Genomic DNA, 12,175 nt, shown 5'->3' with positions numbered 1-12,175 from the left:
ACGCTTAGGTTAAGTTTCAGAGTTGCTTCTAATGTACCAAAGCTGGACTTAGACATAATTTCACTCTCACAACATTATGGCTGGTTGGAGACAGTCCGAACCACAAGTACCGGGTCCATGGTTCTGGCCGTATACTGGGGGGACGGGGACGACTCCCATTAACCTCTGACTATACCGGGGATACGCTTATCACAATGCCTTTCTGGTCTGTGCTGAAGCAGGGCATTCTGGCAGCCAAGTGGCTTGACCTTTATTAGTGAGCCTGGTTACCCCCTCTCGGAACCACAGACTTAGAAATCGCCAGCTCATATACAGTGCATAAAATATATTTATATATATACCCTTATACACCATTTAATAAAAAATATCACAAAATTCTTCTAAGTCCCTCGGGAAGAGTGAAAGACGCGCACGTTCATTTTCAGAGCTCCTAGACCTTCCTATAAGAAGTTAGCCAAAAAGTAGCTTCGAAAAACGCTTAGGTTAAGTTTCAGAGTTGCTTCTAATGCACCAAAGCTGGACTTAGACATAATTTCACTCTCACAACATTATGGCTGGTTGGAGACAGTCCGAACCACAAGTACCGGGTCCATGGTTCTGGCCGTATACTGGGGGGACGGGGACGACTCCCATTAACCCCTGACTATACCGGGGATACGCTTATCACAATGCCTTTCTGGTCTGTGCTGAAGCAGGGCATTCTGGCAGCCAAGTGGCTTGACCTTTATTAGTGAGCCTGGTTACCCCCTCTCGGAACCACAGACTTAGAAATCGCCAGCTCATATACAGTGCATAAAATATATTTATATATATACCCTTATACACCATTTTAATAAAAAATATCACAAAATTCTTCTAAGTCCCTCGGGAAGAGTGAAAGACGCGCACGTTCATTTTCAGAGCTCCTAGACCTTCCTATAAGAAGTTAGCCAAAAAGTAGCTTCGAAAAACGCTTAGGTTAAGTTTCAGAGTTGCTTCTAATGTACCAAAGCTGGACTTAGACATAATTTCACTCTCACAACATTATGGCTGGTTGGAGACAGTCCGAACCACAAGTACCGGGTCCATGGTTCTGGCCGTATACTGGGGGGACGGGGACGACTCCCATTAACCTCTGACTATACCGGGGATACGCTTATCACAATGCCTTTCTGGTCTGTGCTGAAGCAGGGCATTCTGGCAGCCAAGTGGCTTGACCTTTATTAGTGAGCCTGGTTACCCCCTCTCGGAACCACAGACTTAGAAATCGCCAGCTCATATACAGTGCATAAAATATATTTATATATATACCCTTATACACCATTTTAATAAAAAATATCACAAAATTCTTCTAAGTCCCTCGGGAAGAGTGAAAGACGCGCACGTTCATTTTCAGAGCTCCTAGACCTTCCTATAAGAAGTTAGCCAAAAAGTAGCTTCGAAAAACGCTTAGGTTAAGTTTCAGAGTTGCTTCTAATGTACCAAAGCTGGACTTAGACATAATTTCACTCTCACAACATTATGGCTGGTTGGAGAGAGTCCGAACCACAAGTACCGGGTCCATGGTTCTGGCCGTATACTGGGGGGACGGGGACGACTCCCATTAACCCCTGACTATACAGGGGATACGCTTATCACAATGCCTTTCTGGTCTGTGCTGAAGCAGGGCATTCTGGCAGCCAAGTGGCTTGACCTTTATTAGTGAGCCTGGTTACCCCCTCTCGGAACCACAGACTTAGAAATCGCCAGCTCATATACAGTGCATAAAATATATTTATATATATACCCTTATACTCCATTTTAATAAAAAATATCACAAAATTCTTCTAAGTCCCTCGGGAAGAGTGAAAGACGCGCACGTTCATTTTCAGAGCTCCTAGACCTTCCTATAAGAAGTTAGCCAAAAAGTAGCTTCGAAAAACGCTTAGGTTAAGTTTCAGAGTTGCTTCTAATGTACCAAAGCTGGACTTAGACATAATTTCACTCTCACAACATTATGGCTGGTTGGAGACAGTCCGAACCACAAGTACCGGGTCCATGGTTCTGGCCGTATACTGGGGGGACGGGGACGACTCCCATTAACCCCTGACTATACCGGGGATACGCTTATCACAATGCCTTTCTGGTCTGTGCTGAAGCAGGGCATTCTGGCAGCCAAGTGGCTTGACCTTTATTAGTGAGCCTGGTTACCCCCTCTCGGAACCACAGACTTAGAAATCGCCAGCTCATATACAGTGCATAAAATATATTTATATATATACCCTTATACACCATTTTAATAAAAAATATCACAAAATTCTTCTAAGTCCCTCGGGAAGAGTGAAAGACGCGCACGTTCATTTTCAGAGCTCCTAGACCTTCCTATAAGAAGTTAGCCAAAAAGTAGCTTCGAAAAACGCTTAGGTTAAGTTTCAGAGTTGCTTCTAATGTACCAAAGCTGGACTTAGACATAATTTCACTCTCACAACATTATGGCTGGTTGGAGAGAGTCCGAACCACAAGTACCGGGTCCATGGTTCTGGCCGTATACTGGGGGGACGGGGACGACTCCCATTAACCCCTGACTATACAGGGGATACGCTTATCACAATGCCTTTCTGGTCTGTGCTGAAGCAGGGCATTCTGGCAGCCAAGTGGCTTGACCTTTATTAGTGAGCCTGGTTACCCCCTCTCGGAACCACAGACTTAGAAATCGCCAGCTCATATACAGTGCATAAAATATATTTATATATATATACCCTTATACACCATTTAATAAAAAATATCACAAAATTCTTCTAAGTCCCTCGGGAAGAGTGAAAGACGCGCACGTTCATTTTCAGAGCTCCTAGACCTTCCTATAAGAAGTTAGCCAAAAAGTAGCTTCGAAAAACGCTTAGGTTAAGTTTCAGAGTTGCTTCTAATGTACCAAAGCTGGACTTAGACATAATTTCACTCTCACAACATTATGGCTGGTTGGAGAGAGTCCGAACCACAAGTACCGGGTCCATGGTTCTGGCCGTATACTGGGGGGACGGGGACGACTCCCATTAACCCCTGACTATACCGGGGATACGCTTATCACAATGCCTTTCTGGTCTGTGCTGAAGCAGGGCATTCTGGCAGCCAAGTGGCTTGACCTTTATTAGTGAGCCTGGTTACCCCCTCTCGGAACCACAGACTTAGAAATCGCCAGCTCATATACAGTGCATAAAATATATTTATATATATACCCTTATACACCATTTTAATAAAAAATATCACAAAATTCTTCTAAGTCCCTCGGGAAGAGTGAAAGACGCGCACGTTCATTTTCAGAGCTCCTAGACCTTCCTATAAGAAGTTAGCCAAAAAGTAGCTTCGAAAAACGCTTAGGTTAAGTTTCAGAGTTGCTTCTAATGTACCAAAGCTGGACTTAGACATAATTTCACTCTCACAACATTATGGCTGGTTGGAGACAGTCCGAACCACAAGTACCGGGTCCATGGTTCTGGCCGTATACTGGGGGGACGGGGACGACTCCCATTAACCCCTGACTATACAGGGGATACGCTTATCACAATGCCTTTCTGGTCTGTGCTGAAGCAGGGCATTCTGGCAGCCAAGTGGCTTGACCTTTATTAGTGAGCCTGGTTACCCCCTCTCGGAACCACAGACTTAGAAATCGCCAGCTCATATACAGTGCATAAAATATATTTATATATATACCCTTATACACCATTTTAATAAAAAATATCACAAAATTCTTCTAAGTCCCTCGGGAAGAGTGAAAGACGCGCACGTTCATTTTCAGAGCTCCTAGACCTTCCTATAAGAAGTTAGCCAAAAAGTAGCTTCGAAAAACGCTTAGGTTAAGTTTCAGAGTTGCTTCTAATGTACCAAAGCTGGACTTAGACATAATTTCACTCTCACAACATTATGGCTGGTTGGAGACAGTCCGAACCACAAGTACCGGGTCCATGGTTCTGGCCGTATACTGGGGGGACGGGGACGACTCCCATTAACCCCTGACTATACCGGGGATACGCTTATCACAATGCCTTTCTGGTCTGTGCTGAAGCAGGGCATTCTGGCAGCCAAGTGGCTTGACCTTTATTAGTGAGCCTGGTTACCCCCTCTCGGAACCACAGACTTAGAAATCGCCAGCTCATATACAGTGCATAAAATATATTTATATATATACCCTTATACACCATTTTAATAAAAAATATCACAAAATTCTTCTAAGTCCCTCGGGAAGAGTGAAAGACGCGCACGTTCATTTTCAGAGCTCCTAGACCTTCCTATAAGAAGTTAGCCAAAAAGTAGCTTCGAAAAACGCTTAGGTTAAGTTTCAGAGTTGCTTCTAATGTACCAAAGCTGGACTTAGACATAATTTCACTCTCACAACATTATGGCTGGTTGGAGACAGTCCGAACCACAAGTACCGGGTCCATGGTTCTGGCCGTATACTGGGGGGACGGGGACGACTCCCATTAACCCCTGACTATACAGGGGATACGCTTATCACAATGCCTTTCTGGTCTGTGCTGAAGCAGGGCATTCTGGCAGCCAAGTGGCTTGACCTTTATTAGTGAGCCTGGTTACCCCCTCTCGGAACCACAGACTTAGAAATCGCCAGCTCATATACAGTGCATAAAATATATTTATATATATACCCTTATACACCATTTAATAAAAAATATCACAAAATTCTTCTAAGTCCCTCGGGAAGAGTGAAAGACGCGCACGTTCATTTTCAGAGCTCCTAGACCTTCCTATAAGAAGTTAGCCAAAAAGTTGCTTCGAAAAACGCTTAGGTTAAGTTTCAGAGTTGCTTCTAATGTACCAAAGCTGGACTTAGACATAATTTCACTCTCACAACATTATGGCTGGTTGGAGAGAGTCCGAACCACAAGTACCGGGTCCATGGTTCTGGCCGTATACTGGGGGGACGGGGACGACTCCCATTAACCCCTGACTATACCGGGGATACGCTTATCACAATGCCTTTCTGGTCTGTGCTGAAGCAGGGCATTCTGGCAGCCAAGTGGCTTGACCTTTATTAGTGAGCCTGGTTACCCCCTCTCGGAACCACAGACTTAGAAATCGCCAGCTCATATACAGTGCATAAAATATATTTATATATATACCCTTATACACCATTTTAATAAAAAATATCACAAAATTCTTCTAAGTCCCTCGGGAAGAGTGAAAGACGCGCACGTTCATTTTCAGAGCTCCTAGACCTTCCTATAAGAAGTTAGCCAAAAAGTAGCTTCGAAAAACGCTTAGGTTAAGTTTCAGAGTTGCTTCTAATGTACCAAAGCTGGACTTAGACATAATTTCACTCTCACAACATTATGGCTGGTTGGAGAGAGTCCGAACCACAAGTACAGGGTCCATGGTTCTGGCCGTATACTGGGGGGACGGGGACGACTCCCATTAACCCCTGACTATACCGGGGATACGCTTATCACAATGCCTTTCTGGTCTGTGCTGAAGCAGGGCATTCTGGCAGCCAAGTGGCTTGACCTTTATTAGTGAGCCTGGTTACCCCCTCTCGGAACCACAGACTTAGAAATCGCCAGCTCATATACAGTGCATAAAATATATTTATATATATACCCTTATACACCATTTAATAAAAAATATCACAAAATTCTTCTAAGTCCCTCGAGAAGAGTGAAAGACGCGCACGTTCATTTTCAGAGCTCCTAGACCTTCCTATAAGAAGTTAGCCAAAAAGTAGCTTCGAAAAACGCTTAGGTTAAGTTTCAGAGTTGCTTCTAATGTACCAAAGCTGGACTTAGACATAATTTCACTCTCACAACATTATGGCTGGTTGGAGACAGTCCGAACCACAAGTACCGGGTCCATGGTTCTGGCCGTATACTGGGGGGACGGGGACGACTCCCATTAACCTCTGACTATACCGGGGATACGCTTATCACAATGCCTTTCTGGTCTGTGCTGAAGCAGGGCATTCTGGCAGCCAAGTGGCTTGACCTTTATTAGTGAGCCTGGTTACCCCCTCTCGGAACCACAGACTTAGAAATCGCCAGCTCATATACAGTGCATAAAATATATTTATATATATACCCTTATACACCATTTTAATAAAAAATATCACAAAATTCTTCTAAGTCCCTCGGGAAGAGTGAAAGACGCGCACGTTCATTTTCAGAGCTCCTAGACCTTCCTATAAGAAGTTAGCCAAAAAGTAGCTTCGAAAAACGCTTAGGTTAAGTTTCAGAGTTGCTTCTAATGTACCAAAGCTGGACTTAGACATAATTTCACTCTCACAACATTATGGCTGGTTGGAGAGAGTCCGAACCACAAGTACCGGGTCCATGGTTCTGGCCGTATACTGGGGGGACGGGGACGACTCCCATTAACCCCTGACTATACAGGGGATACGCTTATCACAATGCCTTTCTGGTCTGTGCTGAAGCAGGGCATTCTGGCAGCCAAGTGGCTTGACCTTTATTAGTGAGCCTGGTTACCCCCTCTCGGAACCACAGACTTAGAAATCGCCAGCTCATATACAGTGCATAAAATATATTTATATATATACCCTTATACTCCATTTTAATAAAAAATATCACAAAATTCTTCTAAGTCCCTCGGGAAGAGTGAAAGACGCGCACGTTCATTTTCAGAGCTCCTAGACCTTCCTATAAGAAGTTAGCCAAAAAGTAGCTTCGAAAAACGCTTAGGTTAAGTTTCAGAGTTGCTTCTAATGTACCAAAGCTGGACTTAGACATAATTTCACTCTCACAACATTATGGCTGGTTGGAGACAGTCCGAACCACAAGTACCGGGTCCATGGTTCTGGCCGTATACTGGGGGGACGGGGACGACTCCCATTAACCCCTGACTATACCGGGGATACGCTTATCACAATGCCTTTCTGGTCTGTGCTGAAGCAGGGCATTCTGGCAGCCAAGTGGCTTGACCTTTATTAGTGAGCCTGGTTACCCCCTCTCGGAACCACAGACTTAGAAATCGCCAGCTCATATACAGTGCATAAAATATATTTATATATATACCCTTATACACCATTTTAATAAAAAATATCACAAAATTCTTCTAAGTCCCTCGGGAAGAGTGAAAGACGCGCACGTTCATTTTCAGAGCTCCTAGACCTTCCTATAAGAAGTTAGCCAAAAAGTAGCTTCGAAAAACGCTTAGGTTAAGTTTCAGAGTTGCTTCTAATGTACCAAAGCTGGACTTAGACATAATTTCACTCTCACAACATTATGGCTGGTTGGAGAGAGTCCGAACCACAAGTACCGGGTCCATGGTTCTGGCCGTATACTGGGGGGACGGGGACGACTCCCATTAACCCCTGACTATACAGGGGATACGCTTATCACAATGCCTTTCTGGTCTGTGCTGAAGCAGGGCATTCTGGCAGCCAAGTGGCTTGACCTTTATTAGTGAGCCTGGTTACCCCCTCTCGGAACCACAGACTTAGAAATCGCCAGCTCATATACAGTGCATAAAATATATTTATATATATATACCCTTATACACCATTTAATAAAAAATATCACAAAATTCTTCTAAGTCCCTCGGGAAGAGTGAAAGACGCGCACGTTCATTTTCAGAGCTCCTAGACCTTCCTATAAGAAGTTAGCCAAAAAGTAGCTTCGAAAAACGCTTAGGTTAAGTTTCAGAGTTGCTTCTAATGTACCAAAGCTGGACTTAGACATAATTTCACTCTCACAACATTATGGCTGGTTGGAGAGAGTCCGAACCACAAGTACCGGGTCCATGGTTCTGGCCGTATACTGGGGGGACGGGGACGACTCCCATTAACCCCTGACTATACCGGGGATACGCTTATCACAATGCCTTTCTGGTCTGTGCTGAAGTAGGGCATTCTGGCAGCCAAGTGGCTTGACCTTTATTAGTGAGCCTGGTTACCCCCTCTCGGAACCACAGACTTAGAAATCGCCAGCTCATATACAGTGCATAAAATATATTTATATATATACCCTTATACACCATTTTAATAAAAAATATCACAAAATTCTTCTAAGTCCCTCGGGAAGAGTGAAAGACGCGCACGTTCATTTTCAGAGCTCCTAGACCTTCCTATAAGAAGTTAGCCAAAAAGTAGCTTCGAAAAACGCTTAGGTTAAGTTTCAGAGTTGCTTCTAATGTACCAAAGCTGGACTTAGACATAATTTCACTCTCACAACATTATGGCTGGTTGGAGACAGTCCGAACCACAAGTACCGGGTCCATGGTTCTGGCCGTATACTGGGGGGACGGGGACGACTCCCATTAACCCCTGACTATACCGGGGATACGCTTATCACAATGCCTTTCTGGTCTGTGCTGAAGCAGGGCATTCTGGCAGCCAAGTGGCTTGACCTTTATTAGTGAGCCTGGTTACCCCCTCTCGGAACCACAGACTTAGAAATCGCCAGCTCATATACAGTGCATAAAATATATTTATATATATATACCCTTATACACCATTTTAATAAAAAATATCACAAAATTCTTCTAAGTCCCTCGGGAAGAGTGAAAGACGCGCACGTTCATTTTCAGAGCTCCTAGACCTTCCTATAAGAAGTTAGCCAAAAAGTTGCTTCGAAAAACGCTTAGGTTAAGTTTCAGAGTTGCTTCTAATGTACCAAAGCTGGACTTAGACATAATTTCACTCTCACAACATTATGGCTGGTTGGAGAGAGTCCGAACCACAAGTACCGGGTCCATGGTTCTGGCCGTATACTGGGGGGACGGGGACGACTCCCATTAACCCCTGACTATACCGGGGATACGCTTATCACAATGCCTTTCTGGTCTGTGCTGAAGCAGGGCATTCTGGCAGCCAAGTGGCTTGACCTTTATTAGTGAGCCTGGTTACCCCCTCTCGGAACCACAGACTTAGAAATCGCCAGCTCATATACAGTGCATAAAATATATTTATATATATATACCCTTATACACCATTTTAATAAAAAATATCACAAAATTCTTCAAAGTCCCTCGGGAAGAGAGAAAGACGCGCACGTTCATTTTCAGAGCTCCTAGACCTTCCTATAAGAAGTTAGCCAAAAAGTAGCTTCGAAAAACGCTTAGGTTAAGTTTCAGAGTTGCTTCTAATGTACCAAAGCTGGACTTAGACATAATTTCACTCTCACAACATTATGGCTGGTTGGAGAGAGTCCGAACCACAAGTACAGGGTCCATGGTTCTGGCCGTATACTGGGGGGACGGGGACGACTCCCATTAACCCCTGACTATACCGGGGATACGCTTATCACAATGCCTTTCTGGTCTGTGCTGAAGCAGGGCATTCTGGCAGCCAAGTGGCTTGACCTTTATTAGTGAGCCTGGTTACCCCCTCTCGGAACCACAGACTTAGAAATCGCCAGCTCATATACAGTGCATAAAATATATTTATATATATACCCTTATACACCATTTAATAAAAAATATCACAAAATTCTTCTAAGTCCCTCGGGAAGAGTGAAAGACGCGCACGTTCATTTTCAGAGCTCCTAGACCTTCCTATAAGAAGTTAGCCAAAAAGTAGCTTCGAAAAACGCTTAGGTTAAGTTTCAGAGTTGCTTCTAATGTACCAAAGCTGGACTTAGACATAATTTCACTCTCACAACATTATGGCTGGTTGGAGACAGTCCGAACCACAAGTACCGTGTCCATGGTTCTGGCCGTATACTGGGGGGACGGGGACGACTCCCATTAACCCCTGACTATACCGGGGATACGCTTATCACAATGCCTTTCTGGTCTGTGCTGAAGCAGGGCATTCTGGCAGCCAAGTGGCTTGACCTTTATTAGTGAGCCTGGTTACCCCCTCTCGGAACCACAGACTTAGAAATCGCCAGCTCATATACAGTGCATAAAATATATTTATATATATACCCTTATACACCATTTTAATAAAAAATATCACAAAATTCTTCTAAGTCCCTCGGGAAGAGTGAAAGACGCGCACGTTCATTTTCAGAGCTCCTAGACCTTCCTATAAGAAGTTAGCCAAAAAGTAGCTTCGAAAAACGCTTAGGTTAAGTTTCAGAGTTGCTTCTAATGTACCAAAGCTGGACTTAGACATAATTTCACTCTCACAACATTATGGCTGGTTGGAGACAGTCCGAACCACAAGTACCGGGTCCATGGTTCTGGCCGTATACTGGGGGGACGGGGACGACTCCCATTAACCCCTGACTATACCGGGGATACGCTTATCACAATGCCTTTCTGGTCTGTGCTGAAGCAGGGCATTCTGGCAGCCAAGTGGCTTGACCTTTATTAGTGAGCCTGGTTACCCCCTCTCGGAACCACAGACTTAGAAATCGCCAGCTCATATACAGTGCATAAAATATATTTATATATATACCCTTATACACCATTTTAATAAAAAATATCACAAAATTCTTCTAAGTCCCTCGGGAAGAGTGAAAGACGCGCACGTTCATTTTCAGAGCTCCTAGACCTTCCTATAAGAAGTTAGCCAAAAAGTAGCTTCGAAAAACGCTTAGGTTAAGTTTCAGAGTTGCTTCTAATGTACCAAAGCTGGACTTAGACATAATTTCACTCTCACAACATTATGGCTGGTTGGAGAGAGTCCGAACCACAAGTACAGGGTCCATGGTTCTGGCCGTATACTGGGGGGACGGGGACGACTCCCATTAACCCCTGACTATACCGGGGATACGCTTATCACAATGCCTTTCTGGTCTGTGCTGAAGCAGGGCATTCTGGCAGCCAAGTGGCTTGACCTTTATTAGTGAGCCTGGTTACCCCCTCTCGGAACCACAGACTTAGAAATCGCCAGCTCATATACAGTGCATAAAATATATTTATATATATACCCTTATACACCATTTAATAAAAAATATCACAAAATTCTTCTAAGTCCCTCGAGAAGAGTGAAAGACGCGCACGTTCATTTTCAGAGCTCCTAGACCTTCCTATAAGAAGTTAGCCAAAAAGTAGCTTCGAAAAACGCTTAGGTTAAGTTTCAGAGTTGCTTCTAATGTACCAAAGCTGGACTTAGACATAATTTCACTCTCACAACATTATGGCTGGTTGGAGACAGTCCGAACCACAAGTACCGGGTCCATGGTTCTGGCCGTATACTGGGGGGACGGGGACGACTCCCATTAACCCCTGACTATACCGGGGATACGCTTATCACAATGCCTTTCTGGTCTGTGCTGAAGCAGGGCATTCTGGCAGCCAAGTGGCTTGACCTTTATTAGTGAGCCTGGTTACCCCCTCTCGGAACCACAGACTTAGAAATCGCCAGCTCATATACAGTGCATAAAATATATTTATATATATACCCTTATACACCATTTTAATAAAAAATATCACAAAATTCTTCAAAGTCCCTCGAGAAGAGAGAAAGACGCGCACGTTCATTTTCAGAGCTCCTAGACCTTCCTATAAGAAGTTAGCCAAAAAGTAGCTTCGAAAAACGCTTAGGTTAAGTTTCAGAGTTGCTTCTAATGTACCAAAGCTGGACTTAGACATAATTTCACTCTCACAACATTATGGCTGGTTGGAGAGAGTCCGAACCACAAGTACAGGGTCCATGGTTCTGGCCGTATACTGGGGGGACGGGGACGACTCCCATTAACCCCTGACTATACCGGGGATACGCTTATCACAATGCCTTTCTGGTCTGTGCTGAAGCAGGGCATTCTGGCAGCCAAGTGGCTTGACCTTTATTAGTGAGCCTGGTTACCCCCTCTCGGAACCACAGACTTAGAAATCGCCAGCTCATATACAGTGCATAAAATATATTTATATATATACCCTTATACACCATTTAATAAAAAATATCACAAAATTCTTCTAAGTCCCTCGGGAAGAGTGAAAGACGCGCACGTTCATTTTCAGAGCTCCTAGACCTTCCTATAAGAAGTTAGCCAAAAAGTAGCTTCGAAAAACGCTTAGGTTAAGTTTCAGAGTTGCTTCTAATGTACCAAAGCTGGACTTAGACATAATTTCACTCTCACAACATTATGGCTGGTTGGAGACAGTCCGAACCACAAGTACCGTGTCCATGGTTCTGGCCGTATACTGGGGGGACGGGGACGACTCCCATTAACCCCTGACTATACCGGGGATACGCTTATCACAATGCCTTTCTGGTCTGTGCTGAAGCAGGGCATTCTGGCAGCCAAGTGGCTTGACCTTTATTAGTGAGCCTGGTTACCCCCTCTCGGAACCACAGACTTAGAAATCG

This window comes from Ascaphus truei, chromosome 11, assembly GCF_040206685.1.
Source record: "Ascaphus truei isolate aAscTru1 chromosome 11, aAscTru1.hap1, whole genome shotgun sequence".
NCBI classification, from domain to species: Eukaryota; Metazoa; Chordata; class Amphibia; order Anura; family Ascaphidae; genus Ascaphus; species Ascaphus truei.
Note: the sequence above shows the minus strand (reverse complement) of the source record.